Source organism: Callorhinus ursinus, unplaced genomic scaffold (genome assembly GCF_003265705.2).
Source record: "Callorhinus ursinus isolate GAN/ISIS: 27379988/994484 unplaced genomic scaffold, GSC_fseal_2.0 scaffold64, whole genome shotgun sequence".
NCBI classification, from domain to species: Eukaryota; Metazoa; Chordata; class Mammalia; order Carnivora; family Otariidae; genus Callorhinus; species Callorhinus ursinus.
The window spans coordinates 4,085,467-4,096,317 of NW_027397126.1; positions in this window are offsets into that span (position 1 = coordinate 4,085,467).

Here is a 10,851-nt window from a genome sequence, read left to right on the forward strand (position 1 = left end):
AGCCCAACGCAAGGCTTGAACTCACGACCCTGAGATTAAGACCTGAGCTGAGATCAAGAGTTGGATGCTTAATTGACTGATCCACACAGGCGCCCCTGAAATATCACTTCTAATGGTCGTTGCACATATATAAATATATATGTATTTTTTTACCTTTTATACTTTTGTATCATTAAAACTTTTAAAGTGAGCACATAATACCTTTGTAATAAAAAAATAAAGCAAAGCCATCTGCTTTTAAATGTGCCTAGTATTTGTTCATTCCTTACCAGTCTCCTGCCCCTTGCTCAGGCTCTCATCATGGACATTTTATATCCTTCCACTCCTGTCCATCCTGTTTATTGCTGCCAGGTTATCTTCTTAAAATCATTTTCTTCATATAACTCAGTTCCTAATTAAATCTAAACTTCTCCACCTGACACACACCCAAGTCCTCCATGACCCATTCCTGTTCTCTACTTGCCTGCGCATCTACTCCGGTCAGACTGGTTTCCTCACTCCCTCACGTGTCAGCTTTTGTTCCTTCCTTTACTTTCATTTATTTTGTTCTCTACTGTTTTCCTAGATCTCCTGAGTCCTACCGAACCACGAAGACTCTAGATACCTGTCCTACAAAATAAGTTCTTCTTCTGTCCTAATAGTTTTCCATTACAGGACTGTGTGCATCTTCAGGGAGCAGAAACATTTCCGGTCACAAAACTGTGGGAAGAGACTTCATTTTTGACCATGAAACCCTAAAGCATGTGTTTACTGAAAAGGGACATTTGGACGATGTCCTAAAATGACTTAACTTTGAGATTGATATTAACCCCTCACCCCAAATCAAAGGTTTCTTTATATATACTATTTCCTTAATGGCAGTGCTGGTCAACATCACCTCAATTTTAAAACCTTTCCCCAGTTTCTGAATCCTCTCTAGCAAAGGGTAGTCAGTCTTCTATTTCCTTGAGAATTGTTGGGGGCCTATCAAAATTTAATCTGTGACCATGAGCTCCTCTGGAAGTTTCTAGAGGCTGCTCTAGGCCTGATGCCTCATCAGAGCCTTTGCTTGCATTTCAGTCAGCGTGGCCATTCTTAGTGTAGACTCAAGTCTTAGACTCAAGTTAGGAATGGGACACAAGAACTCTAGGCACTAAAGAAACATATTTTCTTATCAATGCCAAGAAATAATCAGTTATCTACTGCACTCCTACCCCAACAAGACAAGATCTTTAGCATGCTCTTTATTTTCCCTACCATCTCTTCCAGATAACTCTGCCCCCAGAGTTCCTAGAAGGGAGTACATCTGCAAGCAGTGTTTTCCTCTTGAGATGGAGTTCTGCTGGATCAACAAAGCTGAATTCTTGATGAACCCCTGCCCCTTGTCTAGACTTCAAAATACTTTTGGATGCTTACACTATGCTGTTTCTATTTTAGGACCTCAACTTAATAGTTTATTGAGACAATATGTTTGCCTGGTTTCATGGTTAGCACCAAGTCTTCTCCCTTCTTGCATGCATTTCTTATTTTTAGTGAATAAAACATGTTTCCCCCCTGAAGTGTGGTATAGAGTCTCAGTTTTTTCATATCTCAGCAAAGCTTCTCTTGGGTATGTAGGATCCCTGGGAGCAGGTATCTGTAAAATTCCACTACGGGATGGGGTCCAGACACATCGAAGCTCACTGTACCACCGCCTTTTTATATGTGGGTGTTATATCATTGAGGATAAACTCACCAAAACATGTGCCTCCATTTTGAACCAAACTCAGCATCAAAAAGGTCCCGTCCTCTTCAGCGATGTGAAACATGAGGGTGGGCCCAGATGCTCGTGCTGTGTCTGCCCCCAGGTTCCTGGTAGGTGAGAGACACAGATCTGATTTAACATCCAGACTCAGGTGGTCCTGATCCTGAGAATTGCAGTCACATATGTATTTTACACAACTCGTTTCTTGCTCACTTTATGTTGTCCCTTTTGAGCATCATCACAGACATTTGGCCTTTTATAGACTCCACCGGTTCTAGGGGACCATAATCACTTTTTTAACATTCAAATTTTCATAGACCCATAGGAGTGATTTTATGTTGACTCATGTCACAACTGAGGCATCTTTGAAGGTGTCCCTCGCTGCCTTAAAGAACAGGATGTTCCAGGCAGGTCTGAAAGTATGCTGCTCTCTAGGGACCCCAGTTTCTTTTCAGTGAAAAATTGAGAGACCAATCTCAGGATGCTAGGAGTGGAAATTCTTTCACAAGAATGCTTGAAGTGGAACAGGATAGCTACTCTCCACTTTTCATGAAAAATCGAGAGGATTACTTTTTTCAAACTATACTGCAGGTTCACATTATTGCTTTTAAGTCACTATTTCTTTTTACCAGGTTTAATGAGGGCTTTATTAATCCAAATTTTCATTTGTGTTTTGTGCAGCCAATTTTTTCTCCTTTTCTACTGACGTTATTAAACCGTGCGATGTATGAAACCATACCACGTATTCAAATCACAGCTAGCCTCAGGCCCAATTTAGCAGCCTTCATTTTTCTTTCTAGTAGCATATGTTTCTTCAAAATGGCTGTAAGGTTGTATAGCTTCAAACAATCTCCATCAGTATTCCTCAAACCCCAGCTGTCTACAAAGAAAAATCTCTATCCAGGGAATTAAAAAATGTAGGACATAAGTAGTTCAAAGTGGATATTGGGCAGTTATCTGAAAATTATCATTAATGCTTTATTTTTATGGGAACTAATGCTTTTTCTGTTGTTGAGAGCAGCTTTAATGTTGAACCTCAGTTTCTTAAAGGCCTTTAGATAAATACAGATAGTTATTATCTTAGTATTGTACCAGTTTACCTTTGCAAATAGCAATTAAGAATAAGAATATCTGAAAATGTAGCCAATGTCAAAAGTAGTCAGACTTAAATTTTTATCCATGAAGTTCGGGTGGGTTTATTTCTGTACGCATGTATAATTCATATTTAGTTTGTTTACCATAAGCACCAACACAAAACACCAGAAAACTAAGATAACAAACTTCAATTGTAATTTTATGTTCATTACATTTCCTTACTGTTCTTTTTCTCACCCTTCCCCTCTCCACTAATCCAGGGACTGGTATTATTTGCATGTTTTCTTATTTGTAAAAGGACAAAACAGCCATTTAAAGTCTTAGATCAAAGATCAACATGGATTAAGATGTCCCATCTCTGTGAGCCCAAGTTTGAATTTAGTGGTAATTCAATGACTGCCACAATAAAGATACACAAAGTGACCTTCTTCCAGATTACTTTGTTGATAGGGCATTATGCTGCTTCCATATTTTGGTGTGATGAACCACTTCAAAATTCAGGGGTTTAAGTCAGTAACCCTTTATTACCATGAGCCTATGAGTTGGCTGGGTATTTCTTCTCATTTTTTGCTAGACTCGTTTATGAGTCTGCAATTAGCTATGGGTTAGTTAGGAAGCTGTGGTGATCTTGGGTGGCTCTCTCGCATATTTGGGCGTTTGCTGGGATAACCAGGCTCTCAATCACATGATCTTTCATCAGACTAGCCCAGGCATGTTCTCATAGCATGGTGGAGTTCCAAGAGGGAGAGTAGAAGCGTGCAAAGCTTCTCAAGGCCTATGGATGGAACTGGCACATTATCACTTATTCCACATTCAGCTGGCCAGAGTAAGTCACAATGGGTCCCAGATTAAAGATGTGGGGGAACAAAAATGTCACCCGTTAATGGGAAGGACTGCAAAGTCACCTTGCTACAGGTGTGGCTATAGGGAGTCCATTAATGATGGCCATCAGCTGTGGATCACGTACATAGCTATGCTGCTCTTGACTGGGCCTTCTCCCATCTTTGGGGGTCACTAGCACTATCCTACCCTAGGATGGCCCCAGCTGGGACAGTTGGGGTCTGTTCCACATGTTTTCTTGCTTTCTAGCAGCCTTATTCTTATGACATAGCAGGAATTGAAGAGATGATTAGAAGGGACCAAACCCTTGAGGCCTAGAGATGGAACTGGCCCCTCATCACCTCTTCCACATTCTGTTGGCCAGAGCAAATTATAGGGTGCTACAGAATGAATGTCTGTCTCTCCCAAAATTCATATGTTGAAACCGAATCTCCAATGTGAGGGTATTTGGACATAGGGCATTTGGGAAATGATTAGGTCATGAGGGTGGAGCCCTCGTCAATGAATATTTCCAATTCAGAGACTATTTTTAAATAGTCTCTGAGTTACTGAAATTTGTCTCTGGCCTCATGTTGGCAAGATGGCAAATTAGGAAGTCCCAATGCTCATCTCTCCTACAAAAACAATGAATAAACAACTATATGCCAATGAGAATAGCTCTAGGAGAGCTCCAGAGTATAATAGAGAAGTACAATAAAGAGTACAACAGAGACAAACGAAACAACAAAATGGCAACAGTAAGTTCTCACTTATCAATGATTACTTGGAATGTCAATGCATTAAACTTATCAACAAAAAGGCATAGAATGAATAAATAAACATGATCTAGTGATATGCTGCCTATAAGAGAGACTCACTTTAGAATTAAACACACATAGGCTGAGAGTGAAGGGACAGAAAAAGATATTTCATGCAAATGGTAACCATGAGAAAGCAGAGGTGGTTCTATTTATATCAGACAAAATGGACTTTAAGTCTAAAACCGTCTCTAGAGACAAAGGTCATTATATAATGATAAAAGGGTCAATTCAACAAGAAGATGTAATAATTACATACACACCCAACATGAGAGCATCTAAATGTATATTTATAAATATGTTTTATATATAACATATATAATACTTATATATAAAAACAGATCTGAAGGCAGAAATTGACAGCAAGAAATAATAGTAAAGGACTCCAATACCCCCACTTACAATAATGGATAGAAAATCCAGACAGAAGGCCAATGAAGAAACAGCTGACTTGAATAACACTACAGACCACATGGCTGGGGGTTGGCTGGGTGTTGTCTTGATGACAACTGTGACTGGATCTCAAGCCAGCCAAATAGCCTGAACTTACATGGCAGTCAGGGGTTTCAGGAATAGCAAGAGAGCAAGCCCTGATGTGCAAGTGCTTTTCAAGTCTCTGCTAATCTTTGCTAATATCCCAGTAGCCAAAGCAAACCACATGGCCAACCCAGATAGAAAGGAGTGGTGGTACAGAATCCACTTCTTGATGGCAGGATCTGTGATATCACATTGCAGGAGCAAGCATGCAGAAAGGGGAATAACATTTTTATAATTTACCACACTCCTCCTCTCATGTCATCCTCTACCCCTCCCTTCAGCACTTACTCTACTCCAGGCAAACCGACCTCCTTGCTTTTCCTTAGAATGGCAGACATGCTCTCCCCTCAGCACATGCTGATCTCTTGGCCTGAAATATTCTTCCATCAGATATCCCCATAGCTAGTTCCTTTGGCTCCTTCAGGTTAGTGGGTTAACAATTTTTCTGTTCTTGACTGGACTCACTCATGCGTCTGTGATAATCTGGTAGCTCAGCTGGGTGCTAGGAAGACTTCAGCTAGAATGGCTTGTGTCTGCTCCACATTACTTCTCACCCACTAGCAGACCAGACTGGGCTTGTTCACATAGTAATCATAAGGTTGATTCCAAGCAAACGTAGAAGCACGGTCAAGGGCTCTTGAGACTTAGTTTGGAACCAGCACAATATTACTTCCATCACATTCTGTTGGCCAAAGTGAGTCAGAAGGCCACATTATCAGATTCAAGGGGTGGGGAAATAGGTTCCACTTCTCAATGGGAGGAGCTTCAAAGGCATTGCAAAGGGGCAGGAATACAGGGAGGGGAATAATCGTGGCCATTCTTGCAAGCGATACATCATAATGTGCCATCTTTCAGTCTTTTTCTTCAAAACAATAGTCTTCAGCTTAAAGGAGTGTATCTTCCGTTACTCCTGCAGTTATGTTTTCCTATCTCTCCTTTCTCTTCTTCACCATTTGGAAATTCTATCAGACATTGACTCACCTGTATCTATTCTCCACCCCCCACAGCGTTTCTTTCCTAGCTTTGCTGCTCTCCCTCCACTCCTCCCCAATATGTTCTAAAAGTGTACTTTAATGCCATCTTCCAGACAGCTAATTTGATTTCCTGCTGTGTTCCTTCTGCTACTTAGACTTTTGTTTGAGGGATTTTTTTTTTAATCTGGCAATTATATTTACAATGTTCACAAACTGTTTCCTTTACAATTATACTTTTTTTATTCCACAGTAGCACAAGCTACTATTCTTTTATGGATACAAAATCCTCTCTTTTTTTTTTTTTTAGTTTCAAGTTTTAGTTTAAATTCCAGTTAGTTAACATACAGTGAAAAATTAGTTTCAGGTATAGAATTTAGTGATTTAACACTTTACATACAACACCCGGTGCTCATCACAAGTGCCCTCCTTAATACCAGTCACCCATTTAGCTCAACCCATGTCCACCTCCCCTCCAGTAACCCTCAGTCTGTTCTCTATAGTTAAGAGTCTCTTTACTGGTTTGCCTCGCTTTTTTTCTCCCCATGTTCATTTGTTTTCTTTCTTAAATTCCACATATGAGAGTGAAATCATATGGTATTTGTCTTTCTCTGACATTTCGCTTAGCATAATACGGTTTGGCTCCATCCACATCATTGCAAATGTCAGGATTTCATTCTTTTTGATGGCTGAGTAATATTCCTCTCTCTCTCTCTCTCTCTCTGTGTGTGTGTGTGTGTGTGTGTGTGTGTGTGTGTGTGTGTGTACATACCTCTTCTTTATTCATTCACCAGTCAGTGGACATTTGGGCTCTTTCCATAATTTGGCTATTGTTGATGCTGCTGCTATAAACATTGGGGTACATATATCCCTTTGAATCAGTATTTTTGTATCTTTTGGGGTAAATACCTAGCAGTGCAATTGCTGGGTCATAGGGTAGTTCTATTTTTAACTTTTTGAGGAACCTGCATACTGTCTTCCAGAATGGCTGCACCAGCTTGCATTCCCACCCACAGTGCAAGAGGGTTCCCCTTTCTCCGCATCCTCGCCAACATCTGTTGTTGCCTGTGTTGTTCATTTTCAAAATCCTCTTGAATCTCTCTCTGAGGACTTTTCCCCAAAGTTTTCTTGTTTCCTGCATTAAGCCTTGGGAGTTAGTTCCTCTATTCTGCTTTGCTTCACTTTTCCATGCTGTTCATCATCTTCAGATAATGGGCAATTATTTTTCAGCTGGCCTCTTCTGAGCTGTTCCAGTTAATTATTAATGATCATAATGTGACTACTATCCCTGTTGTTACTCTGGATCACATAATATTGAGTTATCTATTTGGGAAACAATTCAGTAAAAAATCAGTGCCTGTAATTTGGAGTATTGTAATTTGGAGCATCTGCTCTTGTGACTTTCAAACTGCTCTTGTGACTTTCAAACAGGGGCTTCTGTTTAAGCACTGTGTGATTTTTGTCTCCTTGGCATCTTAATGCATATGGGAGGGCTTTCCTGATTAGCAGTCATAAAGGGCTCTCACTGAACCTCTGCTTTAGGTGCTTTGAAGCAGATTTTTGTGAGGGTTAACCTCCTGACCCCCAAAGTGAAACTCCTGTATTTCAAATAGCCTATTTTTTGAGCCAGACTATTCTAAGCATACCTTAACAAATTTGCTGCAAATTCATTCAACCATTTTCTTGTGATAGTGATATGTGTTCATAAAAATATTCAACACTGTATTGTTCATAATTTCAAGTAATTGAAAACCTATTTGAAAATCATTTGGCATATTATATAGCATATATTCTGATAAATGTGCGGTGGAAAGATGCACCATTATACCTTTTGAATTTTCTAATCACGTAAAGCTTTTTAAAAAAAGGTCATCTGGTGTTAACTGGTAGTAGAGTTACATGGAATTTTTGTTTCCTTCCTTATACATTTTAATTATTTATTTATTTATTTATTTATTTATTTATTTTAATTTAGATTCAATTAGCCAGCATATAGTACATCATTAGTTTTTGGTGTAGTGTTCAATGATTCGTTAGTTGCATATAACACCCAGTGCTCATCACATCACGTGGCCTCCTTAATGCCCATCACCCAGTTACCCCACCCCTCCAACCCTTCCCTTTCCACAACCCCCAGTTTGTTTCCCAGAGTCAAGAGTTTCTCATGGTTTGGCTCCCTCTCTGATTTCTTCCCATTCAGATTTTCCTCCCTTCCCCTATGATCCTCTGCTCTATTTCTTATATTCCACTTTATGAGTGAAACATATGATATGCTTCCTTATACGTTTTAAATTAAGAGAAAAGAAATTATTTAAAAAGCCAATTTTGCAATATTATCTCAACAATGTAAAAACGCATAGAAAAAAATGGGAGAAAAAAATGCCAGGTCTCTCCTCTGAACTCTTAGAAGGCTTATTGTGCAATATTACTCATTAAGCACATGTTCTTCAACATTCCCAACTAAGTGGTGTTATGGGGAAGGGCTTCATGTCTTAAAAGTCATTGTATTGTTTAGAAGGCCTAGTGCAAAACTGTCCTTAAGTAAATACATGATGGTTGATGAAAAAAGTGACATAGCTTATTTTATGACACTGGTTGACTGTGTCATATGAGTGGACTGGTTATTTCACAGGTAAACTTGCTCTTTTGCTGTCACGGAGGCTTACATAGTAATGGATAATATGAAGAAATCAATGCACAGAAAGGTTATACACCTTGCCCAAGATCATGTAGCTCATAAGTGAGACGTTTGGGATTTGTACTCAGGTGATCTTGCTCTAGAGCTTGGGATGTTTACCAATACACACTATATCAAATGGCTTGATAGATTCATCTGGTAAAAAAACAATCAGCCCATGTACATTTTAAGAGTGTACTACTTACATAGACAGCAAAAGCAAGATCTTTATACTGTCAGCTCCCCATATCACTTGTCCCACAGGGGGACATTGAAATCAAAGGGGCCTGATGAAAGGCAATATGAGTAGTAAGATACCTTGTTCCTGAGGGGCCAATTTCACACCATAGTTAAGAAGTTTTATAGCCTGCAGCTCTCCCTTAAGGGGGTTGGCATGGAACAAGCCTCAAAACTCTACTGTCTAGCTAAAAATCTTGCAAGTGGGCAAGGGAGTCAGCTCATTTAAGTGGGAGATGTAAGCAAGGAAATAGCAACAAGCTTCAGGTTTCAGTTGAAAAGGCTAAGAGGCAAAATGCCCTGATGATGTGGGTGAGGAGCTTGATCTTGGTTTACTGAGCATCATGTAAAGTCTTAAGGATTATACAAGGCTGAGGTGTCCTTTAAGGACAGCATTGTGTCAGAATAGCTGTTGAACCCAAATCAGGGAAAAAGTTTAAATGGTTATTATAGGATTATATCATTTGCTCTTGAGAGTTTAGGAGGATATATTGTGGCAATGGGTTTCTATGAAGTCACTGAAAAGACCCATGCCCTTATTGCTTTGAAATTGCATTTTTGAGATGATTTTTCCACTTACTTAGTTTCTTAGTTTGCCTAAAATAAATTAACTGGTCCAATTATCTTTAGAATTCTAGAATGATTCTGTAGATAATTTCTTAATATGTAACATTTTAATATAAATCTAAGAAGCCACATATGAAAAATTATGTTCATAAATAATAGAAAATGCCTGTAATGTGGAAGTTCTCCCAGATTATACTTCTTTTTCTTCCAAATATGAATGTCATGGCTGAAGACATAAGTTAATATTCATAAATGTTAATATTCATAAATGGGAATTTCTTTGCAATGAAGCCTGGTTAGATTATGATATGCTTCAGAGAAAAACCTTGGAATTAACCAATCTCAAACAGGGAAAATATATACTGAAATGCACACACACACACACACACACACACACACACACACGCACAAGATCCTAAATTTGGAAAAGCATTGGACAAGGATCTGGAAGACTCCTGACTCCAAGACTAACTCACTGATCTGAAACATTTCCTTGCCTTTTTGGATTAACTGCACAATCTCTAAGAGATTTTTAATTTTGACATACTGAATCTAACATTCTCATAATGTACCATGGCCCATTAACTTGTTTTTTTTTTTAATTTTACTATGTTATGTTAGTCACCATACAATTCATCATTAGTTTTTGATGTGATCCACGATCCATCGTTTTCGTACAACACCCAGTGCTCCATGCAGTACGTGCCCTCCTTAATGCCCATCACCGGGCTAACCACTCCCCCCTCCCCCTTCCCCTCTAGAACCCTCAGTTTGTTTCTCAGAGTCCATAGTCTCTCATGGTTCATCTCTCCCTCCAAATCCACCCCCCTCATTTTTCCCTTCCTTCTCCTAATGTCCTCCACGCTATTCCTTACGTTCCACAAATAAGTGAAACTATATGATAATTGACTTTCTCTGCTTGACTTATTTCACTTGGCATAGTCTCCTCCAGTCCCATCCATGTTGGTGTAAAAGTTGGGTATTCATCCTCTGATGGCTGAGTAATATTCCATTGTATATACGGACCACATCTTCTTTATCCATTCGTCTGTTGAAGGGCATCTCGGCTCTTTCCAGTTTGTCTATTGTGGACATTGCTGCTATGAACATTGGGGTGCATATGGCCCTTCTTTTCACTACATCTGTGTCTTTGGGGTAAATACCCAGGAGTGCAATTGCTGGGTCATAGGGTAGCTCTATTTTTAATTTTTTGAGGCACCTCCACACTGTTTTCCAAGTGGCTGTAGCAACTTGCATTCCCACCAACAGTGTCAGAGGGTTCCCCTTTCTCCACAACCTCTCCAACATTTGTTGTTTCTTTCCCTGTCCATTTTTACCATTGTAACTGGGGTAAGGTGTTATCTCAGTGTGGTTTTGATTTGAATTTCCCTGATGGCTAATGATGAT